This window comes from Xenopus tropicalis, chromosome 3 (assembly GCF_000004195.4).
Source record: "Xenopus tropicalis strain Nigerian chromosome 3, UCB_Xtro_10.0, whole genome shotgun sequence".
NCBI lineage: Eukaryota > Metazoa > Chordata > Amphibia > Anura > Pipidae > Xenopus > Xenopus tropicalis.
In genome coordinates, this window is record NC_030679.2 from 137,482,747 (window position 1) to 137,501,961 (window position 19,215).

The following is a 19,215-nucleotide window of genomic DNA, read 5'->3' on the forward strand; positions in this document are numbered from 1 at the left end:
CGGAGGCCGTCTGCTGGCAGCTTGGAAGCCATAGCAGTCGCGTCAGTGCTTCCTCCGGTACGGTTCGAGCGGCAACAGTCGCCCTGAGGCCGCTTTTGCCCAGCGCTTTCTCAAAACTGCCCTGCAAAGAGGTCTTTGTCATCCCCAAGGCGGCGCAGGGTTTCCATGCTCTTTAGAGTGTTGGAACTCTTGCGGGGTTAATGGCCAGAACTGAGACTTTGCCCCATTCAGTTCTTTCAGCGAGTGAAGAAAAGTTTGAGCCTGGTCACCCTCGCCCTAGAGTCACGTGCATATAGATGCACACACGCATAAACACCTCTCTAAGCATATAGGACATGTAGGCTTCATGACTTGCTGACTTTTGAAGCTCTGGTTTTTCTGCCAACATGTGAGCAACTTCTTTCATTTCTGTACTTGATTTGAAACTCTGTATTTGGTGATGGGGTGGGGCGTAACCTCCTTTCTTACAGGAAAGCACCTAGACGGCTGAGCACGCATATGGCGAAAGTAACCAAGATGTAAAAGAGCCAGCTGTGCTCCAGGTGAGGCTTGAACTCACAACCTCGGCATTGCCCAACAGTTACTGCCATATAAGTACCGCGCGCTAACCGATTGCGCCACTGGAGCCCTGGAGCCTGCCCTGCCTTTAGGGGCCAGGACATTGTTTGAAGGGCAGCATGGCACAAATGTAGGTTTGGTAAAGCAGCTGGGCCCAGAGCCAGGCAGCAGGCCCCCAGCGCAGGCTCGTTGGTCTAGGGGTATGATTCTCGCTTTGGGTGCGAGAGGTCCCGGGTTCAAATCCCGGACGAGCCCAGGCTTTTAGAATGAGGCGGCCACCGCAGAGCGGCGTCGGCCTTCCGCCTAACCAGGCTGAATGTGTTGCCGAGGGCATGGAAACCCGAGGATCGCTAATGGTCAACAGAGGCAAGGACCAGGGCAGCTTATATGACCTGGCCTTGCCTTCGCTGGTGGAGTCCTTTGAAATCCTCATGAAAGGAAAGCTGCGCCAGAAGAGCTTTGGTATCGGTACAGAGCCAAAAGCCCCTCTTTTGGAGGTAGCTGAACAGGCGCTTGGCGTATTTGGAGAGCAGCGCGTCATCGGAGAGAAATGGCCAAGCTATTAGGGACCTGCGTGAGACCCATAACGGCATGCTCGGGAAAGCAGACTTTTTGAGAATAAGGCCCGAAGGCCATTTCAGCCGTTAGCGACAAACGCCAGAGGGACGTGGGGTCGCAAAGCCCACCGCTGGCTCGTTGGTCTAGGGGTATGATTCTCGCTTAGGGTGCGAGAGGTCCCGGGTTCAAATCCCGGACGAGCCCTTGCTTTTGCAACCATAGCGCCACGCGGTTCCGGCTTGTCCGCGGAGGCCGTCTGCTGGCAGCTTGGAAGCCATAGCAGTCGCGTCAGTGCTTCCTCCGGTACGGTTCGAGCGGCAACAGTCGCCCTGAGGCCGCTTTTGCCCAGCGCTTTCTCAAAACTGCCCTGCAAAGAGGTCTTTGTCATCCCCAAGGCGGCGCAGGGTTTCCATGCTCTTTAGAGTGTTGGAACTCTTGCGGGGTTAATGGCCAGAACTGAGACTTTGCCCCATTCAGTTCTTTCAGCGAGTGAAGAAAAGTTTGAGCCTGGTCACCCTCGCCCTAGAGTCACGTGCATATAGATGCACACACGCATAAACACCTCTCTAAGCATATAGGACATGTAGGCTTCATGACTTGCTGACTTTTGAAGCTCTGGTTTTTCTGCCAACATGTGAGCAACTTCTTTCATTTCTGTACTTGATTTGAAACTCTGTATTTGGTGATGGGGTGGGGCGTAACCTCCTTTCTTACAGGAAAGCACCTAGACGGCTGAGCACGCATATGGCGAAAGTAACCAAGATGTAAAAGAGCCAGCTGTGCTCCAGGTGAGGCTTGAACTCACAACCTCGGCATTGCCCAACAGTTACTGCCATATAAGTACCGCGCGCTAACCGATTGCGCCACTGGAGCCCTGGAGCCTGCCCTGCCTTTAGGGGCCAGGACATTGTTTGAAGGGCAGCATGGCACAAATGTAGGTTTGGTAAAGCAGCTGGGCCCAGAGCCAGGCAGCAGGCCCCCAGCGCAGGCTCGTTGGTCTAGGGGTATGATTCTCGCTTTGGGTGCGAGAGGTCCCGGGTTCAAATCCCGGACGAGCCCAGGCTTTTAGAATGAGGCGGCCACCGCAGAGCGGCGTCGGCCTTCCGCCTAACCAGGCTGAATGTGTTGCCGAGGGCATGGAAACCCGAGGATCGCTAATGGTCAACAGAGGCAAGGACCAGGGCAGCTTATATGACCTGGCCTTGCCTTCGCTGGTGGAGTCCTTTGAAATCCTCATGAAAGGAAAGCTGCGCCAGAAGAGCTTTGGTATCGGTACAGAGCCAAAAGCCCCTCTTTTGGAGGTAGCTGAACAGGCGCTTGGCGTATTTGGAGAGCAGCGCGTCATCGGAGAGAAATGGCCAAGCTATTAGGGACCTGCGTGAGACCCATAACGGCATGCTCGGGAAAGCAGACTTTTTGAGAATAAGGCCCGAAGGCCATTTCAGCCGTTAGCGACAAACGCCAGAGGGACGTGGGGTCGCAAAGCCCACCGCTGGCTCGTTGGTCTAGGGGTATGATTCTCGCTTAGGGTGCGAGAGGTCCCGGGTTCAAATCCCGGACGAGCCCTTGCTTTTGCAACCATAGCGCCACGCGGTTCCGGCTTGTCCGCGGAGGCCGTCTGCTGGCAGCTTGGAAGCCATAGCAGTCGCGTCAGTGCTTCCTCCGGTACGGTTCGAGCGGCAACAGTCGCCCTGAGGCCGCTTTTGCCCAGCGCTTTCTCAAAACTGCCCTGCAAAGAGGTCTTTGTCATCCCCAAGGCGGCGCAGGGTTTCCATGCTCTTTAGAGTGTTGGAACTCTTGCGGGGTTAATGGCCAGAACTGAGACTTTGCCCCATTCAGTTCTTTCAGCGAGTGAAGAAAAGTTTGAGCCTGGTCACCCTCGCCCTAGAGTCACGTGCATATAGATGCACACACGCATAAACACCTCTCTAAGCATATAGGACATGTAGGCTTCATGACTTGCTGACTTTTGAAGCTCTGGTTTTTCTGCCAACATGTGAGCAACTTCTTTCATTTCTGTACTTGATTTGAAACTCTGTATTTGGTGATGGGGTGGGGCGTAACCTCCTTTCTTACAGGAAAGCACCTAGACGGCTGAGCACGCATATGGCGAAAGTAACCAAGATGTAAAAGAGCCAGCTGTGCTCCAGGTGAGGCTTGAACTCACAACCTCGGCATTGCCCAACAGTTACTGCCATATAAGTACCGCGCGCTAACCGATTGCGCCACTGGAGCCCTGGAGCCTGCCCTGCCTTTAGGGGCCAGGACATTGTTTGAAGGGCAGCATGGCACAAATGTAGGTTTGGTAAAGCAGCTGGGCCCAGAGCCAGGCAGCAGGCCCCCAGCGCAGGCTCGTTGGTCTAGGGGTATGATTCTCGCTTTGGGTGCGAGAGGTCCCGGGTTCAAATCCCGGACGAGCCCAGGCTTTTAGAATGAGGCGGCCACCGCAGAGCGGCGTCGGCCTTCCGCCTAACCAGGCTGAATGTGTTGCCGAGGGCATGGAAACCCGAGGATCGCTAATGGTCAACAGAGGCAAGGACCAGGGCAGCTTATATGACCTGGCCTTGCCTTCGCTGGTGGAGTCCTTTGAAATCCTCATGAAAGGAAAGCTGCGCCAGAAGAGCTTTGGTATCGGTACAGAGCCAAAAGCCCCTCTTTTGGAGGTAGCTGAACAGGCGCTTGGCGTATTTGGAGAGCAGCGCGTCATCGGAGAGAAATGGCCAAGCTATTAGGGACCTGCGTGAGACCCATAACGGCATGCTCGGGAAAGCAGACTTTTTGAGAATAAGGCCCGAAGGCCATTTCAGCCGTTAGCGACAAACGCCAGAGGGACGTGGGGTCGCAAAGCCCACCGCTGGCTCGTTGGTCTAGGGGTATGATTCTCGCTTAGGGTGCGAGAGGTCCCGGGTTCAAATCCCGGACGAGCCCTTGCTTTTGCAACCATAGCGCCACGCGGTTCCGGCTTGTCCGCGGAGGCCGTCTGCTGGCAGCTTGGAAGCCATAGCAGTCGCGTCAGTGCTTCCTCCGGTACGGTTCGAGCGGCAACAGTCGCCCTGAGGCCGCTTTTGCCCAGCGCTTTCTCAAAACTGCCCTGCAAAGAGGTCTTTGTCATCCCCAAGGCGGCGCAGGGTTTCCATGCTCTTTAGAGTGTTGGAACTCTTGCGGGGTTAATGGCCAGAACTGAGACTTTGCCCCATTCAGTTCTTTCAGCGAGTGAAGAAAAGTTTGAGCCTGGTCACCCTCGCCCTAGAGTCACGTGCATATAGATGCACACACGCATAAACACCTCTCTAAGCATATAGGACATGTAGGCTTCATGACTTGCTGACTTTTGAAGCTCTGGTTTTTCTGCCAACATGTGAGCAACTTCTTTCATTTCTGTACTTGATTTGAAACTCTGTATTTGGTGATGGGGTGGGGCGTAACCTCCTTTCTTACAGGAAAGCACCTAGACGGCTGAGCACGCATATGGCGAAAGTAACCAAGATGTAAAAGAGCCAGCTGTGCTCCAGGTGAGGCTTGAACTCACAACCTCGGCATTGCCCAACAGTTACTGCCATATAAGTACCGCGCGCTAACCGATTGCGCCACTGGAGCCCTGGAGCCTGCCCTGCCTTTAGGGGCCAGGACATTGTTTGAAGGGCAGCATGGCACAAATGTAGGTTTGGTAAAGCAGCTGGGCCCAGAGCCAGGCAGCAGGCCCCCAGCGCAGGCTCGTTGGTCTAGGGGTATGATTCTCGCTTTGGGTGCGAGAGGTCCCGGGTTCAAATCCCGGACGAGCCCAGGCTTTTAGAATGAGGCGGCCACCGCAGAGCGGCGTCGGCCTTCCGCCTAACCAGGCTGAATGTGTTGCCGAGGGCATGGAAACCCGAGGATCGCTAATGGTCAACAGAGGCAAGGACCAGGGCAGCTTATATGACCTGGCCTTGCCTTCGCTGGTGGAGTCCTTTGAAATCCTCATGAAAGGAAAGCTGCGCCAGAAGAGCTTTGGTATCGGTACAGAGCCAAAAGCCCCTCTTTTGGAGGTAGCTGAACAGGCGCTTGGCGTATTTGGAGAGCAGCGCGTCATCGGAGAGAAATGGCCAAGCTATTAGGGACCTGCGTGAGACCCATAACGGCATGCTCGGGAAAGCAGACTTTTTGAGAATAAGGCCCGAAGGCCATTTCAGCCGTTAGCGACAAACGCCAGAGGGACGTGGGGTCGCAAAGCCCACCGCTGGCTCGTTGGTCTAGGGGTATGATTCTCGCTTAGGGTGCGAGAGGTCCCGGGTTCAAATCCCGGACGAGCCCTTGCTTTTGCAACCATAGCGCCACGCGGTTCCGGCTTGTCCGCGGAGGCCGTCTGCTGGCAGCTTGGAAGCCATAGCAGTCGCGTCAGTGCTTCCTCCGGTACGGTTCGAGCGGCAACAGTCGCCCTGAGGCCGCTTTTGCCCAGCGCTTTCTCAAAACTGCCCTGCAAAGAGGTCTTTGTCATCCCCAAGGCGGCGCAGGGTTTCCATGCTCTTTAGAGTGTTGGAACTCTTGCGGGGTTAATGGCCAGAACTGAGACTTTGCCCCATTCAGTTCTTTCAGCGAGTGAAGAAAAGTTTGAGCCTGGTCACCCTCGCCCTAGAGTCACGTGCATATAGATGCACACACGCATAAACACCTCTCTAAGCATATAGGACATGTAGGCTTCATGACTTGCTGACTTTTGAAGCTCTGGTTTTTCTGCCAACATGTGAGCAACTTCTTTCATTTCTGTACTTGATTTGAAACTCTGTATTTGGTGATGGGGTGGGGCGTAACCTCCTTTCTTACAGGAAAGCACCTAGACGGCTGAGCACGCATATGGCGAAAGTAACCAAGATGTAAAAGAGCCAGCTGTGCTCCAGGTGAGGCTTGAACTCACAACCTCGGCATTGCCCAACAGTTACTGCCATATAAGTACCGCGCGCTAACCGATTGCGCCACTGGAGCCCTGGAGCCTGCCCTGCCTTTAGGGGCCAGGACATTGTTTGAAGGGCAGCATGGCACAAATGTAGGTTTGGTAAAGCAGCTGGGCCCAGAGCCAGGCAGCAGGCCCCCAGCGCAGGCTCGTTGGTCTAGGGGTATGATTCTCGCTTTGGGTGCGAGAGGTCCCGGGTTCAAATCCCGGACGAGCCCAGGCTTTTAGAATGAGGCGGCCACCGCAGAGCGGCGTCGGCCTTCCGCCTAACCAGGCTGAATGTGTTGCCGAGGGCATGGAAACCCGAGGATCGCTAATGGTCAACAGAGGCAAGGACCAGGGCAGCTTATATGACCTGGCCTTGCCTTCGCTGGTGGAGTCCTTTGAAATCCTCATGAAAGGAAAGCTGCGCCAGAAGAGCTTTGGTATCGGTACAGAGCCAAAAGCCCCTCTTTTGGAGGTAGCTGAACAGGCGCTTGGCGTATTTGGAGAGCAGCGCGTCATCGGAGAGAAATGGCCAAGCTATTAGGGACCTGCGTGAGACCCATAACGGCATGCTCGGGAAAGCAGACTTTTTGAGAATAAGGCCCGAAGGCCATTTCAGCCGTTAGCGACAAACGCCAGAGGGACGTGGGGTCGCAAAGCCCACCGCTGGCTCGTTGGTCTAGGGGTATGATTCTCGCTTAGGGTGCGAGAGGTCCCGGGTTCAAATCCCGGACGAGCCCTTGCTTTTGCAACCATAGCGCCACGCGGTTCCGGCTTGTCCGCGGAGGCCGTCTGCTGGCAGCTTGGAAGCCATAGCAGTCGCGTCAGTGCTTCCTCCGGTACGGTTCGAGCGGCAACAGTCGCCCTGAGGCCGCTTTTGCCCAGCGCTTTCTCAAAACTGCCCTGCAAAGAGGTCTTTGTCATCCCCAAGGCGGCGCAGGGTTTCCATGCTCTTTAGAGTGTTGGAACTCTTGCGGGGTTAATGGCCAGAACTGAGACTTTGCCCCATTCAGTTCTTTCAGCGAGTGAAGAAAAGTTTGAGCCTGGTCACCCTCGCCCTAGAGTCACGTGCATATAGATGCACACACGCATAAACACCTCTCTAAGCATATAGGACATGTAGGCTTCATGACTTGCTGACTTTTGAAGCTCTGGTTTTTCTGCCAACATGTGAGCAACTTCTTTCATTTCTGTACTTGATTTGAAACTCTGTATTTGGTGATGGGGTGGGGCGTAACCTCCTTTCTTACAGGAAAGCACCTAGACGGCTGAGCACGCATATGGCGAAAGTAACCAAGATGTAAAAGAGCCAGCTGTGCTCCAGGTGAGGCTTGAACTCACAACCTCGGCATTGCCCAACAGTTACTGCCATATAAGTACCGCGCGCTAACCGATTGCGCCACTGGAGCCCTGGAGCCTGCCCTGCCTTTAGGGGCCAGGACATTGTTTGAAGGGCAGCATGGCACAAATGTAGGTTTGGTAAAGCAGCTGGGCCCAGAGCCAGGCAGCAGGCCCCCAGCGCAGGCTCGTTGGTCTAGGGGTATGATTCTCGCTTTGGGTGCGAGAGGTCCCGGGTTCAAATCCCGGACGAGCCCAGGCTTTTAGAATGAGGCGGCCACCGCAGAGCGGCGTCGGCCTTCCGCCTAACCAGGCTGAATGTGTTGCCGAGGGCATGGAAACCCGAGGATCGCTAATGGTCAACAGAGGCAAGGACCAGGGCAGCTTATATGACCTGGCCTTGCCTTCGCTGGTGGAGTCCTTTGAAATCCTCATGAAAGGAAAGCTGCGCCAGAAGAGCTTTGGTATCGGTACAGAGCCAAAAGCCCCTCTTTTGGAGGTAGCTGAACAGGCGCTTGGCGTATTTGGAGAGCAGCGCGTCATCGGAGAGAAATGGCCAAGCTATTAGGGACCTGCGTGAGACCCATAACGGCATGCTCGGGAAAGCAGACTTTTTGAGAATAAGGCCCGAAGGCCATTTCAGCCGTTAGCGACAAACGCCAGAGGGACGTGGGGTCGCAAAGCCCACCGCTGGCTCGTTGGTCTAGGGGTATGATTCTCGCTTAGGGTGCGAGAGGTCCCGGGTTCAAATCCCGGACGAGCCCTTGCTTTTGCAACCATAGCGCCACGCGGTTCCGGCTTGTCCGCGGAGGCCGTCTGCTGGCAGCTTGGAAGCCATAGCAGTCGCGTCAGTGCTTCCTCCGGTACGGTTCGAGCGGCAACAGTCGCCCTGAGGCCGCTTTTGCCCAGCGCTTTCTCAAAACTGCCCTGCAAAGAGGTCTTTGTCATCCCCAAGGCGGCGCAGGGTTTCCATGCTCTTTAGAGTGTTGGAACTCTTGCGGGGTTAATGGCCAGAACTGAGACTTTGCCCCATTCAGTTCTTTCAGCGAGTGAAGAAAAGTTTGAGCCTGGTCACCCTCGCCCTAGAGTCACGTGCATATAGATGCACACACGCATAAACACCTCTCTAAGCATATAGGACATGTAGGCTTCATGACTTGCTGACTTTTGAAGCTCTGGTTTTTCTGCCAACATGTGAGCAACTTCTTTCATTTCTGTACTTGATTTGAAACTCTGTATTTGGTGATGGGGTGGGGCGTAACCTCCTTTCTTACAGGAAAGCACCTAGACGGCTGAGCACGCATATGGCGAAAGTAACCAAGATGTAAAAGAGCCAGCTGTGCTCCAGGTGAGGCTTGAACTCACAACCTCGGCATTGCCCAACAGTTACTGCCATATAAGTACCGCGCGCTAACCGATTGCGCCACTGGAGCCCTGGAGCCTGCCCTGCCTTTAGGGGCCAGGACATTGTTTGAAGGGCAGCATGGCACAAATGTAGGTTTGGTAAAGCAGCTGGGCCCAGAGCCAGGCAGCAGGCCCCCAGCGCAGGCTCGTTGGTCTAGGGGTATGATTCTCGCTTTGGGTGCGAGAGGTCCCGGGTTCAAATCCCGGACGAGCCCAGGCTTTTAGAATGAGGCGGCCACCGCAGAGCGGCGTCGGCCTTCCGCCTAACCAGGCTGAATGTGTTGCCGAGGGCATGGAAACCCGAGGATCGCTAATGGTCAACAGAGGCAAGGACCAGGGCAGCTTATATGACCTGGCCTTGCCTTCGCTGGTGGAGTCCTTTGAAATCCTCATGAAAGGAAAGCTGCGCCAGAAGAGCTTTGGTATCGGTACAGAGCCAAAAGCCCCTCTTTTGGAGGTAGCTGAACAGGCGCTTGGCGTATTTGGAGAGCAGCGCGTCATCGGAGAGAAATGGCCAAGCTATTAGGGACCTGCGTGAGACCCATAACGGCATGCTCGGGAAAGCAGACTTTTTGAGAATAAGGCCCGAAGGCCATTTCAGCCGTTAGCGACAAACGCCAGAGGGACGTGGGGTCGCAAAGCCCACCGCTGGCTCGTTGGTCTAGGGGTATGATTCTCGCTTAGGGTGCGAGAGGTCCCGGGTTCAAATCCCGGACGAGCCCTTGCTTTTGCAACCATAGCGCCACGCGGTTCCGGCTTGTCCGCGGAGGCCGTCTGCTGGCAGCTTGGAAGCCATAGCAGTCGCGTCAGTGCTTCCTCCGGTACGGTTCGAGCGGCAACAGTCGCCCTGAGGCCGCTTTTGCCCAGCGCTTTCTCAAAACTGCCCTGCAAAGAGGTCTTTGTCATCCCCAAGGCGGCGCAGGGTTTCCATGCTCTTTAGAGTGTTGGAACTCTTGCGGGGTTAATGGCCAGAACTGAGACTTTGCCCCATTCAGTTCTTTCAGCGAGTGAAGAAAAGTTTGAGCCTGGTCACCCTCGCCCTAGAGTCACGTGCATATAGATGCACACACGCATAAACACCTCTCTAAGCATATAGGACATGTAGGCTTCATGACTTGCTGACTTTTGAAGCTCTGGTTTTTCTGCCAACATGTGAGCAACTTCTTTCATTTCTGTACTTGATTTGAAACTCTGTATTTGGTGATGGGGTGGGGCGTAACCTCCTTTCTTACAGGAAAGCACCTAGACGGCTGAGCACGCATATGGCGAAAGTAACCAAGATGTAAAAGAGCCAGCTGTGCTCCAGGTGAGGCTTGAACTCACAACCTCGGCATTGCCCAACAGTTACTGCCATATAAGTACCGCGCGCTAACCGATTGCGCCACTGGAGCCCTGGAGCCTGCCCTGCCTTTAGGGGCCAGGACATTGTTTGAAGGGCAGCATGGCACAAATGTAGGTTTGGTAAAGCAGCTGGGCCCAGAGCCAGGCAGCAGGCCCCCAGCGCAGGCTCGTTGGTCTAGGGGTATGATTCTCGCTTTGGGTGCGAGAGGTCCCGGGTTCAAATCCCGGACGAGCCCAGGCTTTTAGAATGAGGCGGCCACCGCAGAGCGGCGTCGGCCTTCCGCCTAACCAGGCTGAATGTGTTGCCGAGGGCATGGAAACTCGAGGATCGCTAATGGTCAACAGAGGCAAGGACCAGGGCAGCTTATATGACCTGGCCTTGCCTTCGCTGGTGGAGTCCTTTGAAATCCTCATGAAAGGAAAGCTGCGCCAGAAGAGCTTTGGTATCGGTACAGAGCCAAAAGCCCCTCTTTTGGAGGTAGCTGAACAGGCGCTTGGCGTATTTGGAGAGCAGCGCGTCATCGGAGAGAAATGGCCAAGCTATTAGGGACCTGCGTGAGACCCATAACGGCATGCTCGGGAAAGCAGACTTTTTGAGAATAAGGCCCGAAGGCCATTTCAGCCGTTAGCGACAAACGCCAGAGGGACGTGGGGTCGCAAAGCCCACCGCTGGCTCGTTGGTCTAGGGGTATGATTCTCGCTTAGGGTGCGAGAGGTCCCGGGTTCAAATCCCGGACGAGCCCTTGCTTTTGCAACCATAGCGCCACGCGGTTCCGGCTTGTCCGCGGAGGCCGTCTGCTGGCAGCTTGGAAGCCATAGCAGTCGCGTCAGTGCTTCCTCCGGTACGGTTCGAGCGGCAACAGTCGCCCTGAGGCCGCTTTTGCCCAGCGCTTTCTCAAAACTGCCCTGCAAAGAGGTCTTTGTCATCCCCAAGGCGGCGCAGGGTTTCCATGCTCTTTAGAGTGTTGGAACTCTTGCGGGCTTAATGGCCAGAACTGAGACTTTGCCCCATTCAGTTCTTTCAGCGAGTGAAGAAAAGTTTGAGCCTGGTCACCCTCGCCCTAGAGTCACGTGCATATAGATGCACACACGCATAAACACCTCTCTAAGCATATAGGACATGTAGGCTTCATGACTTGCTGACTTTTGAAGCTCTGGTTTTTCTGCCAACATGTGAGCAACTTCTTTCATTTCTGTACTTGATTTGAAACTCTGTATTTGGTGATGGGGTGGGGCGTAACCTCCTTTCTTACAGGAAAGCACCTAGACGGCTGAGCACGCATATGGCGAAAGTAACCAAGATGTAAAAGAGCCAGCTGTGCTCCAGGTGAGGCTTGAACTCACAACCTCGGCATTGCCCAACAGTTACTGCCATATAAGTACCGCGCGCTAACCGATTGCGCCACTGGAGCCCTGGAGCCTGCCCTGCCTTTAGGGGCCAGGACATTGTTTGAAGGGCAGCATGGCACAAATGTAGGTTTGGTAAAGCAGCTGGGCCCAGAGCCAGGCAGCAGGCCCCCAGCGCAGGCTCGTTGGTCTAGGGGTATGATTCTCGCTTTGGGTGTGAGAGGTCCCGGGTTCAAATCCCGGACGAGCCCAGGCTTTTAGAATGAGGCGGCCACCGCAGAGCGGCGTCGGCCTTCCGCCTAACCAGGCTGAATGTGTTGCCGAGGGCATGGAAACCCGAGGATCGCTAATGGTCAACAGAGGCAAGGACCAGGGCAGCTTATATGACCTGGCCTTGCCTTCGCTGGTGGAGTCCTTTGAAATCCTCATGAAAGGAAAGCTGCGCCAGAAGAGCTTTGGTATCGGTACAGAGCCAAAAGCCCCTCTTTTGGAGGTAGCTGAACAGGCGCTTGGCGTATTTGGAGAGCAGCGCGTCATCGGAGAGAAATGGCCAAGCTATTAGGGACCTGCGTGAGACCCATAACGGCATGCTCGGGAAAGCAGACTTTTTGAGAATAAGGCCCGAAGGCCATTTCAGCCGTTAGCGACAAACGCCAGAGGGACGTGGGGTCGCAAAGCCCACCGCTGGCTCGTTGGTCTAGGGGTATGATTCTCGCTTAGGGTGCGAGAGGTCCCGGGTTCAAATCCCGGACGAGCCCTTGCTTTTGCAACCATAGCGCCACGCGGTTCCGGCTTGTCCGCGGAGGCCGTCTGCTGGCAGCTTGGAAGCCATAGCAGTCGCGTCAGTGCTTCCTCCGGTACGGTTCGAGCGGCAACAGTCGCCCTGAGGCCGCTTTTGCCCAGCGCTTTCTCAAAACTGCCCTGCAAAGAGGTCTTTGTCATCCCCAAGGCGGCGCAGGGTTTCCATGCTCTTTAGAGTGTTGGAACTCTTGCGGGCTTAATGGCCAGAACTGAGACTTTGCCCCATTCAGTTCTTTCAGCGAGTGAAGAAAAGTTTGAGCCTGGTCACCCTCGCCCTAGAGTCACGTGCATATAGATGCACACACGCATAAACACCTCTCTAAGCATATAGGACATGTAGGCTTCATGACTTGCTGACTTTTGAAGCTCTGGTTTTTCTGCCAACATGTGAGCAACTTCTTTCATTTCTGTTCTTGATTTGAAACTCTGTATTTGGTGATGGGGTGGGGCGTAACCTCCTTTCTTACAGGAAAGCACCTAGACGGCTGAGCACGCATATGGCGAAAGTAACCAAGATGTAAAAGAGCCAGCTGTGCTCCAGGTGAGGCTTGAACTCACAACCTCGGCATTGCCCAACAGTTACTGCCATATAAGTACCGCGCGCTAACCGATTGCGCCACTGGAGCCCTGGAGCCTGCCCTGCCTTTAGGGGCCAGGACATTGTTTGAAGGGCAGCATGGCACAAATGTAGGTTTGGTAAAGCAGCTGGGCCCAGAGCCAGGCAGCAGGCCCCCAGCGCAGGCTCGTTGGTCTAGGGGTATGATTCTCGCTTTGGGTGCGAGAGGTCCCGGGTTCAAATCCCGGACGAGCCCAGGCTTTTAGAATGAGGCGGCCACCGCAGAGCGGCGTCGGCCTTCCGCCTAACCAGGCTGAATGTGTTGCCGAGGGCATGGAAACCCGAGGATCGCTAATGGTCAACAGAGGCAAGGACCAGGGCAGCTTATATGACCTGGCCTTGCCTTCGCTGGTGGAGTCCTTTGAAATCCTCATGAAAGGAAAGCTGCGCCAGAAGAGCTTTGGTATCGGTACAGAGCCAAAAGCCCCTCTTTTGGAGGTAGCTGAACAGGCGCTTGGCGTATTTGGAGAGCAGCGCGTCATCGGAGAGAAATGGCCAAGCTATTAGGGACCTGCGTGAGACCCATAACGGCATGCTCGGGAAAGCAGACTTTTTGAGAATAAGGCCCGAAGGCCATTTCAGCCGTTAGCGACAAACGCCAGAGGGACGTGGGGTCGCAAAGCCCACCGCTGGCTCGTTGGTCTAGGGGTATGATTCTCGCTTAGGGTGCGAGAGGTCCCGGGTTCAAATCCCGGACGAGCCCTTGCTTTTGCAACCATAGCGCCACGCGGTTCCGGCTTGTCCGCGGAGGCCGTCTGCTGGCAGCTTGGAAGCCATAGCAGTCGCGTCAGTGCTTCCTCCGGTACGGTTCGAGCGGCAACAGTCGCCCTGAGGCCGCTTTTGCCCAGCGCTTTCTCAAAACTGCCCTGCAAAGAGGTCTTTGTCATCCCCAAGGCGGCGCAGGGTTTCCATGCTCTTTAGAGTGTTGGAACTCTTGCGGGCTTAATGGCCAGAACTGAGACTTTGCCCCATTCAGTTCTTTCAGCGAGTGAAGAAAAGTTTGAGCCTGGTCACCCTCGCCCTAGAGTCACGTGCATATAGATGCACACACGCATAAACACCTCTCTAAGCATATAGGACATGTAGGCTTCATGACTTGCTGACTTTTGAAGCTCTGGTTTTTCTGCCAACATGTGAGCAACTTCTTTCATTTCTGTACTTGATTTGAAACTCTGTATTTGGTGATGGGGTGGGGCGTAACCTCCTTTCTTACAGGAAAGCACCTAGACGGCTGAGCACGCATATGGCGAAAGTAACCAAGATGTAAAAGAGCCAGCTGTGCTCCAGGTGAGGCTTGAACTCACAACCTCGGCATTGCCCAACAGTTACTGCCATATAAGTACCGCGCGCTAACCGATTGCGCCACTGGAGCCCTGGAGCCTGCCCTGCCTTTAGGGGCCAGGACATTGTTTGAAGGGCAGCATGGCACAAATGTAGGTTTGGTAAAGCAGCTGGGCCCAGAGCCAGGCAGCAGGCCCCCAGCGCAGGCTCGTTGGTCTAGGGGTATGATTCTCGCTTTGGGTGCGAGAGGTCCCGGGTTCAAATCCCGGACGAGCCCAGGCTTTTAGAATGAGGCGGCCACCGCAGAGCGGCGTCGGCCTTCCGCCTAACCAGGCTGAATGTGTTGCCGAGGGCATGGAAACCCGAGGATCGCTAATGGTCAACAGAGGCAAGGACCAGGGCAGCTTATATGACCTGGCCTTGCCTTCGCTGGTGGAGTCCTTTGAAATCCTCATGAAAGGAAAGCTGCGCCAGAAGAGCTTTGGTATCGGTACAGAGCCAAAAGCCCCTCTTTTGGAGGTAGCTGAACAGGCGCTTGGCGTATTTGGAGAGCAGCGCGTCATCGGAGAGAAATGGCCAAGCTATTAGGGACCTGCGTGAGACCCATAACGGCATGCTCGGGAAAGCAGACTTTTTGAGAATAAGGCCCGAAGGCCATTTCAGCCGTTAGCGACAAACGCCAGAGGGACGTGGGGTCGCAAAGCCCACCGCTGGCTCGTTGGTCTAGGGGTATGATTCTCGCTTAGGGTGCGAGAGGTCCCGGGTTCAAATCCCGGACGAGCCCTTGCTTTTGCAACCATAGCGCCACGCGGTTCCGGCTTGTCCGCGGAGGCCGTCTGCTGGCAGCTTGGAAGCCATAGCAGTCGCGTCAGTGCTTCCTCCGGTATGGTTCGAGCAGCAACAGTCGCCCTGAGGCCGCTTTTGCCCAGCGCTTTCTCAAAACTGCCCTGCAAAGAGGTCTTTGTCATCCCCAAGGCGGCGCAGGGTTTCCATGCTCTTTAGAGTGTTGGAACTCTTGCGGGGTTAATGGCCAGAACTGAGACTTTGCCCCATTCAGTTCTTTCAGCGAGTGAAGAAAAGTTTGAGCCTGGTCACCCTCGCCCTAGAGTCACGTGCATATAGATGCACACACGCATAAACACCTCTCTAAGCATATAGGACATGTAGGCTTCATGACTTGCTGACTTTTGAAGCTCTGGTTTTTCTGCCAACATGTGAGCAACTTCTTTCATTTCTGTACTTGATTTGAAACTCTGTATTTGGTGATGGGGTGGGGCGTAACCTCCTTTCTTACAGGAAAGCACCTAGACGGCTGAGCACGCATATGGCGAAAGTAACCAAGATGTAAAAGAGCCAGCTGTGCTCCAGGTGAGGCTTGAACTCACAACCTCGGCATTGCCCAACAGTTACTGCCATATAAGTACCGCGCGCTAACCGATTGCGCCACTGGAGCCCTGGAGCCTGCCCTGCCTTTAGGGGCCAGGACATTGTTTGAAGGGCAGCATGGCACAAATGTAGGTTTGGTAAAGCAGCTGGGCCCAGAGCCAGGCAGCAGGCCCCCAGCGCAGGCTCGTTGGTCTAGGGGTATGATTCTCGCTTTGGGTGCGAGAGGTCCCGGGTTCAAATCCCGGACGAGCCCAGGCTTTTAGAATGAGGCGGCCACCGCAGAGCGGCGTCGGCCTTCCGCCTAACCAGGCTGAATGTGTTGCCGAGGGCATGGAAACCCGAGGATCGCTAATGGTCAACAGAGGCAAGGACCAGGGCAGCTTATATGACCTGGCCTTGCCTTCGCTGGTGGAGTCCTTTGAAATCCTCATGAAAGGAAAGCTGCGCCAGAAGAGCTTTGGTATCGGTACAGAGCCAAAAGCCCCTCTTTTGGAGGTAGCTGAACAGGCGCTTGGCGTATTTGGAGAGCAGCGCGTCATCGGAGAGAAATGGCCAAGCTATTAGGGACCTGCGTGAGACCCATAACGGCATGCTCGGGAAAGCAGACTTTTTGAGAATAAGGCCCGAAGGCCATTTCAGCCGTTAGCGACAAACGCCAGAGGGACGTGGGGTCGCAAAGCCCACCGCTGGCTCGTTGGTCTAGGGGTATGATTCTCGCTTAGGGTGCGAGAGGTCCCGGGTTCAAATCCCGGACGAGCCCTTGCTTTTGCAACCATAGCGCCACGCGGTTCCGGCTTGTCCGCGGAGGCCGTCTGCTGGCAGCTTGGAAGCCATAGCAGTCGCGTCAGTGCTTCCTCCGGTACGGTTCGAGCGGCAACAGTCGCCCTGAGGCCGCTTTTGCCCAGCGCTTTCTCAAAACTGCACTTCAAAGAGGTCTTTGTCATCCCCAAGGCGGCGCAGGGTTTCCATGCTCTTTAGAGTGTTGGAACTCTTGCGGGGTTAATGGCCAGAACTGAGACTTTGCCCCATTCAGTTCTTTCAGCGAGTGAAGAAAAGTTTGAGCCTGGTCACCCTCGCCCTAGAGTCACGTGCATATAGATGCACACACGCATAAACACCTCTCTAAGCATATAGGACATGTAGGCTTCATGACTTGCTGACTTTTGAAGCTCTGGTTTTTCTGCCAACATGTGAGCAACTTCTTTCATTTCTGTACTTGATTTGAAACTCTGTATTTGGTGATGGGGTGGGGCGTAACCTCCTTTCTTACAGGAAAGCACCTAGACGGCTGAGCACGCATATGGCGAAAGTAACCAAGATGTAAAAGAGCCAGCTGTGCTCCAGGTGAGGCTTGAACTCACAACCTCGGCATTGCCCAACAGTTACTGCCATATAAGTACCGCGCGCTAACCGATTGCGCCACTGGAGCCCTGGAGCCTGCCCTGCCTTTAGGGGCCAGGACATTGTTTGAAGGGCAGCATGGCACAAATGTAGGTTTGGTAAAGCAGCTGGGCCCAGAGCCAGGCAGCAGGCCCCCAGCGCAGGCTCGTTGGTCTAGGGGTATGATTCTCGCTTTGGGTGCGAGAGGTCCCGGGTTCAAATCCCGGACGAGCCCAGGCTTTTAGAATGAGGCGGCCACCGCAGAGCGGCGTCGGCCTTCCGCCTAACCAGGCTGAATGTGTTGCCGAGGGCATGGAAACCCGAGGATCGCTAATGGTCAACAGAGGCAAGGACCAGGGCAGCTTATATGACCTGGCCTTGCCTTCGCTGGTGGAGTCCTTTGAAATCCTCATGAAAGGAAAGCTGCGCCAGAAGAGCTTTGGTATCGGTACAGAGCCAAAAGCCCCTCTTTTGGAGGTAGCTGAACAGGCGCTTGGCGTATTTGGAGAGCAGCGCGTCATCGGAGAGAAATGGCCAAGCTATTAGGGACCTGCGTGAGACCCATAACGGCATGCTCGGGAAAGCAGACTTTTTGAGAATAAGGCCCGAAGGCCATTTCAGCCGTTAGCGACAAACGCCAGAGGGACGTGGGGTCGCAAAGCCCACCGCTGGCTCGTTGGTCTAGGGGTATGATTCTCGCTTAGGGTGCGAGAGGTCCCGGGTTCAAATCCCGGACGAGCCCTTGCTTTTGCAACCATAGCGCCACGCGGTTCCGGCTTGTCCGCGGAGGCCGTCTGCTGGCAGCTTGGAAGCCATAGCAGTCGCGTCAGTGCTTCCTCCGGTACGGTTCGAGCGGCAACAGTCGCCCTGAGGCCGCTTTTGCCCAGCGCTTTCTCAAAACTGCCCTGCAAAGAGGTCTTTGTCATCCCCAAGGCGGCGCAGGGTTTCCATGCTCTTTAGAGTGTTGGAACTCTTGCGGGGTTAATGGCCAGAACTGAGACTTTGCCCCATTCAGTTCTTTCAGCGAGTGAAGAAAAGTTTGAGCCTGGTCACCCTCGCCCTAGAGTCACGTGCATATAGATGCACACACGCATAAACACCTCTCTAAGCATATAGGACATGTAGGCTTCATGACTTGCTGACTTTTGAAGCTCTGGTTTTTCTGCCAACATGTGAGCAACTTCTTTCATTTCTGTACTTGATTTGAAACTCTGTATTTGGTGATGGGGTGGGGCGTAACCTCCTTTCTTACAGGAAAGCACCTAGACGGCTGAGCACGCATATGGCGAAAGTAACCAAGATGTAAAAGAGCCAGCTGTGCTCCAGGTGAGGCTTGAACTCACAACCTCGGCATTGCCCAACAGTTACTGCCATATAAGTACCGCGCGCTAACCGATTGCGCCACTGGAGCCCTGGAGCCTGCCCTGCCTTTAGGGGCCAGGACATTGTTTGAAGGGCAGCATGGCACAAATGTAGGTTTGGTAAAGCAGCTGGGCCCAGAGCCAGGCAGCAGGCCCCCAGCGCAGGCTCGTTGGTCTAGGGGTATGATTCTCGCTTTGGGTGCGAGAGGTCCCGGGTTCAAATCCCGGACGAGCCCAGGCTTTTAGAATGAGGCGGCCACCGCAGAGCGGCGTCGGCCTTCCGCCTAACCAGGCTGAATGTGTTGCCGAGGGTATGGAAACCCGAGGATCGCTAATGGTCAACAGAGGCAAGGACCAGGGCAGCTTATATGACCTGGCCTTGCCTTCGCTGGTGGAGTCCTTTGAAATCCTCATGAAAGGAAAGCTGCGCCAGAAGAGCTTTGGTATCGGTACAGAGCCAAAAGCCCCTCTTTTGGAGGTAGCTGAACAGGCGCTTGGCGTATTTGGAGAGCAGCGCGTCATCGGAGAGAAATGGCCAAGCTATTAGGGACCTGCGTGAGACCCATAACGGCATGCTCGGGAAAGCAGACTTTTTGAGAATAAGGCCCGAAGGCCATTTCAGCCGTTAGCGACAAACGCCAGAGGGACGTGGGGTCGCAAAGCCCACCGCTGGCTCGTTGGTCTAGGGGTATGATTCTCGCTTAGGGTGCGAGAGGTCCCGGGTTCAAATCCCGGACGAGCCCTTGCTTTTGCAACCATAGCGCCACGCGGTTCCGGCTTGTCCGCGGAGGCCGTCTGCTGGCAGCTTGGAAGCCATAGCAGTCGCGTCAGTGCTTCCTCCGGTACGGTTCGAGCGGCAACAGTCGCCCTGGGGCCGCTTTTGCCCAGCGCTTTCTCAAAACTGCCCTGCAAAGAGGTCTTTGTCATCCCCA

General features: G+C 55.1%; 42 non-coding genes across 42 annotated transcripts; 28 read left to right on the top strand and 14 right to left on the bottom strand.

Annotated features, from left to right (window-relative positions):
- Nucleotides 1–534: 534 nt before the first annotated feature.
- Nucleotides 535–627, bottom strand: trnai-uau. Its single transcript is given in 2 exon segments — nt 535–570; nt 590–627. It is a non-coding gene; the product is annotated as a tRNA-Ile (tRNA).
- Nucleotides 628–741: 114 nt separating this feature from the next.
- Nucleotides 742–813, top strand: trnap-ugg. The gene has a single exon. It is a non-coding gene; the product is annotated as a tRNA-Pro (tRNA).
- Nucleotides 814–1,248: 435 nt separating this feature from the next.
- On the top strand, nt 1,249–1,320 carry trnap-agg. The gene has a single exon. It is a non-coding gene; the product is annotated as a tRNA-Pro (tRNA).
- A 576-nt stretch (nt 1,321–1,896) lies between these two features.
- Nucleotides 1,897–1,989, bottom strand: trnai-uau. Its single transcript is given in 2 exon segments — nt 1,897–1,932; nt 1,952–1,989. It is a non-coding gene; the product is annotated as a tRNA-Ile (tRNA).
- Nucleotides 1,990–2,103: 114 nt separating this feature from the next.
- trnap-ugg lies at nt 2,104–2,175 on the top strand. Its single transcript has one exon. It is a non-coding gene; the product is annotated as a tRNA-Pro (tRNA).
- Nucleotides 2,176–2,610: 435 nt separating this feature from the next.
- On the top strand, nt 2,611–2,682 carry trnap-agg. Its single transcript has one exon. It is a non-coding gene; the product is annotated as a tRNA-Pro (tRNA).
- Nucleotides 2,683–3,258: 576 nt separating this feature from the next.
- Nucleotides 3,259–3,351, bottom strand: trnai-uau. The gene is given in 2 exon segments: nt 3,259–3,294; nt 3,314–3,351. It is a non-coding gene; the product is annotated as a tRNA-Ile (tRNA).
- Nucleotides 3,352–3,465: 114 nt separating this feature from the next.
- trnap-ugg lies at nt 3,466–3,537 on the top strand. The gene has a single exon. It is a non-coding gene; the product is annotated as a tRNA-Pro (tRNA).
- Nucleotides 3,538–3,972: 435 nt separating this feature from the next.
- On the top strand, nt 3,973–4,044 carry trnap-agg. The gene has a single exon. It is a non-coding gene; the product is annotated as a tRNA-Pro (tRNA).
- A 576-nt stretch (nt 4,045–4,620) lies between these two features.
- On the bottom strand, nt 4,621–4,713 carry trnai-uau. The gene is given in 2 exon segments: nt 4,621–4,656; nt 4,676–4,713. It is a non-coding gene; the product is annotated as a tRNA-Ile (tRNA).
- Nucleotides 4,714–4,827: 114 nt separating this feature from the next.
- On the top strand, nt 4,828–4,899 carry trnap-ugg. The gene has a single exon. It is a non-coding gene; the product is annotated as a tRNA-Pro (tRNA).
- A 435-nt stretch (nt 4,900–5,334) lies between these two features.
- Nucleotides 5,335–5,406, top strand: trnap-agg. Its single transcript has one exon. It is a non-coding gene; the product is annotated as a tRNA-Pro (tRNA).
- A 576-nt stretch (nt 5,407–5,982) lies between these two features.
- trnai-uau lies at nt 5,983–6,075 on the bottom strand. Its single transcript is given in 2 exon segments — nt 5,983–6,018; nt 6,038–6,075. It is a non-coding gene; the product is annotated as a tRNA-Ile (tRNA).
- Nucleotides 6,076–6,189: 114 nt separating this feature from the next.
- Nucleotides 6,190–6,261, top strand: trnap-ugg. Its single transcript has one exon. It is a non-coding gene; the product is annotated as a tRNA-Pro (tRNA).
- Nucleotides 6,262–6,696: 435 nt separating this feature from the next.
- On the top strand, nt 6,697–6,768 carry trnap-agg. Its single transcript has one exon. It is a non-coding gene; the product is annotated as a tRNA-Pro (tRNA).
- A 576-nt stretch (nt 6,769–7,344) lies between these two features.
- On the bottom strand, nt 7,345–7,437 carry trnai-uau. The gene is given in 2 exon segments: nt 7,345–7,380; nt 7,400–7,437. It is a non-coding gene; the product is annotated as a tRNA-Ile (tRNA).
- A 114-nt stretch (nt 7,438–7,551) lies between these two features.
- On the top strand, nt 7,552–7,623 carry trnap-ugg. The gene has a single exon. It is a non-coding gene; the product is annotated as a tRNA-Pro (tRNA).
- Nucleotides 7,624–8,058: 435 nt separating this feature from the next.
- On the top strand, nt 8,059–8,130 carry trnap-agg. The gene has a single exon. It is a non-coding gene; the product is annotated as a tRNA-Pro (tRNA).
- A 576-nt stretch (nt 8,131–8,706) lies between these two features.
- Nucleotides 8,707–8,799, bottom strand: trnai-uau. Its single transcript is given in 2 exon segments — nt 8,707–8,742; nt 8,762–8,799. It is a non-coding gene; the product is annotated as a tRNA-Ile (tRNA).
- A 114-nt stretch (nt 8,800–8,913) lies between these two features.
- trnap-ugg lies at nt 8,914–8,985 on the top strand. Its single transcript has one exon. It is a non-coding gene; the product is annotated as a tRNA-Pro (tRNA).
- A 435-nt stretch (nt 8,986–9,420) lies between these two features.
- trnap-agg lies at nt 9,421–9,492 on the top strand. The gene has a single exon. It is a non-coding gene; the product is annotated as a tRNA-Pro (tRNA).
- A 576-nt stretch (nt 9,493–10,068) lies between these two features.
- trnai-uau lies at nt 10,069–10,161 on the bottom strand. Its single transcript is given in 2 exon segments — nt 10,069–10,104; nt 10,124–10,161. It is a non-coding gene; the product is annotated as a tRNA-Ile (tRNA).
- Nucleotides 10,162–10,275: 114 nt separating this feature from the next.
- Nucleotides 10,276–10,347, top strand: trnap-ugg. The gene has a single exon. It is a non-coding gene; the product is annotated as a tRNA-Pro (tRNA).
- A 435-nt stretch (nt 10,348–10,782) lies between these two features.
- Nucleotides 10,783–10,854, top strand: trnap-agg. The gene has a single exon. It is a non-coding gene; the product is annotated as a tRNA-Pro (tRNA).
- Nucleotides 10,855–11,430: 576 nt separating this feature from the next.
- Nucleotides 11,431–11,523, bottom strand: trnai-uau. The gene is given in 2 exon segments: nt 11,431–11,466; nt 11,486–11,523. It is a non-coding gene; the product is annotated as a tRNA-Ile (tRNA).
- Nucleotides 11,524–11,637: 114 nt separating this feature from the next.
- trnap-ugg lies at nt 11,638–11,709 on the top strand. Its single transcript has one exon. It is a non-coding gene; the product is annotated as a tRNA-Pro (tRNA).
- Nucleotides 11,710–12,144: 435 nt separating this feature from the next.
- On the top strand, nt 12,145–12,216 carry trnap-agg. The gene has a single exon. It is a non-coding gene; the product is annotated as a tRNA-Pro (tRNA).
- Nucleotides 12,217–12,792: 576 nt separating this feature from the next.
- Nucleotides 12,793–12,885, bottom strand: trnai-uau. The gene is given in 2 exon segments: nt 12,793–12,828; nt 12,848–12,885. It is a non-coding gene; the product is annotated as a tRNA-Ile (tRNA).
- Nucleotides 12,886–12,999: 114 nt separating this feature from the next.
- trnap-ugg lies at nt 13,000–13,071 on the top strand. Its single transcript has one exon. It is a non-coding gene; the product is annotated as a tRNA-Pro (tRNA).
- A 435-nt stretch (nt 13,072–13,506) lies between these two features.
- On the top strand, nt 13,507–13,578 carry trnap-agg. The gene has a single exon. It is a non-coding gene; the product is annotated as a tRNA-Pro (tRNA).
- Nucleotides 13,579–14,154: 576 nt separating this feature from the next.
- Nucleotides 14,155–14,247, bottom strand: trnai-uau. Its single transcript is given in 2 exon segments — nt 14,155–14,190; nt 14,210–14,247. It is a non-coding gene; the product is annotated as a tRNA-Ile (tRNA).
- A 114-nt stretch (nt 14,248–14,361) lies between these two features.
- trnap-ugg lies at nt 14,362–14,433 on the top strand. The gene has a single exon. It is a non-coding gene; the product is annotated as a tRNA-Pro (tRNA).
- A 435-nt stretch (nt 14,434–14,868) lies between these two features.
- On the top strand, nt 14,869–14,940 carry trnap-agg. The gene has a single exon. It is a non-coding gene; the product is annotated as a tRNA-Pro (tRNA).
- A 576-nt stretch (nt 14,941–15,516) lies between these two features.
- trnai-uau lies at nt 15,517–15,609 on the bottom strand. Its single transcript is given in 2 exon segments — nt 15,517–15,552; nt 15,572–15,609. It is a non-coding gene; the product is annotated as a tRNA-Ile (tRNA).
- A 114-nt stretch (nt 15,610–15,723) lies between these two features.
- On the top strand, nt 15,724–15,795 carry trnap-ugg. The gene has a single exon. It is a non-coding gene; the product is annotated as a tRNA-Pro (tRNA).
- Nucleotides 15,796–16,230: 435 nt separating this feature from the next.
- Nucleotides 16,231–16,302, top strand: trnap-agg. Its single transcript has one exon. It is a non-coding gene; the product is annotated as a tRNA-Pro (tRNA).
- Nucleotides 16,303–16,878: 576 nt separating this feature from the next.
- Nucleotides 16,879–16,971, bottom strand: trnai-uau. Its single transcript is given in 2 exon segments — nt 16,879–16,914; nt 16,934–16,971. It is a non-coding gene; the product is annotated as a tRNA-Ile (tRNA).
- Nucleotides 16,972–17,085: 114 nt separating this feature from the next.
- trnap-ugg lies at nt 17,086–17,157 on the top strand. The gene has a single exon. It is a non-coding gene; the product is annotated as a tRNA-Pro (tRNA).
- A 435-nt stretch (nt 17,158–17,592) lies between these two features.
- Nucleotides 17,593–17,664, top strand: trnap-agg. The gene has a single exon. It is a non-coding gene; the product is annotated as a tRNA-Pro (tRNA).
- Nucleotides 17,665–18,240: 576 nt separating this feature from the next.
- Nucleotides 18,241–18,333, bottom strand: trnai-uau. The gene is given in 2 exon segments: nt 18,241–18,276; nt 18,296–18,333. It is a non-coding gene; the product is annotated as a tRNA-Ile (tRNA).
- A 114-nt stretch (nt 18,334–18,447) lies between these two features.
- trnap-ugg lies at nt 18,448–18,519 on the top strand. The gene has a single exon. It is a non-coding gene; the product is annotated as a tRNA-Pro (tRNA).
- Nucleotides 18,520–18,954: 435 nt separating this feature from the next.
- On the top strand, nt 18,955–19,026 carry trnap-agg. Its single transcript has one exon. It is a non-coding gene; the product is annotated as a tRNA-Pro (tRNA).
- Nucleotides 19,027–19,215: the final 189 nt, after the last annotated feature.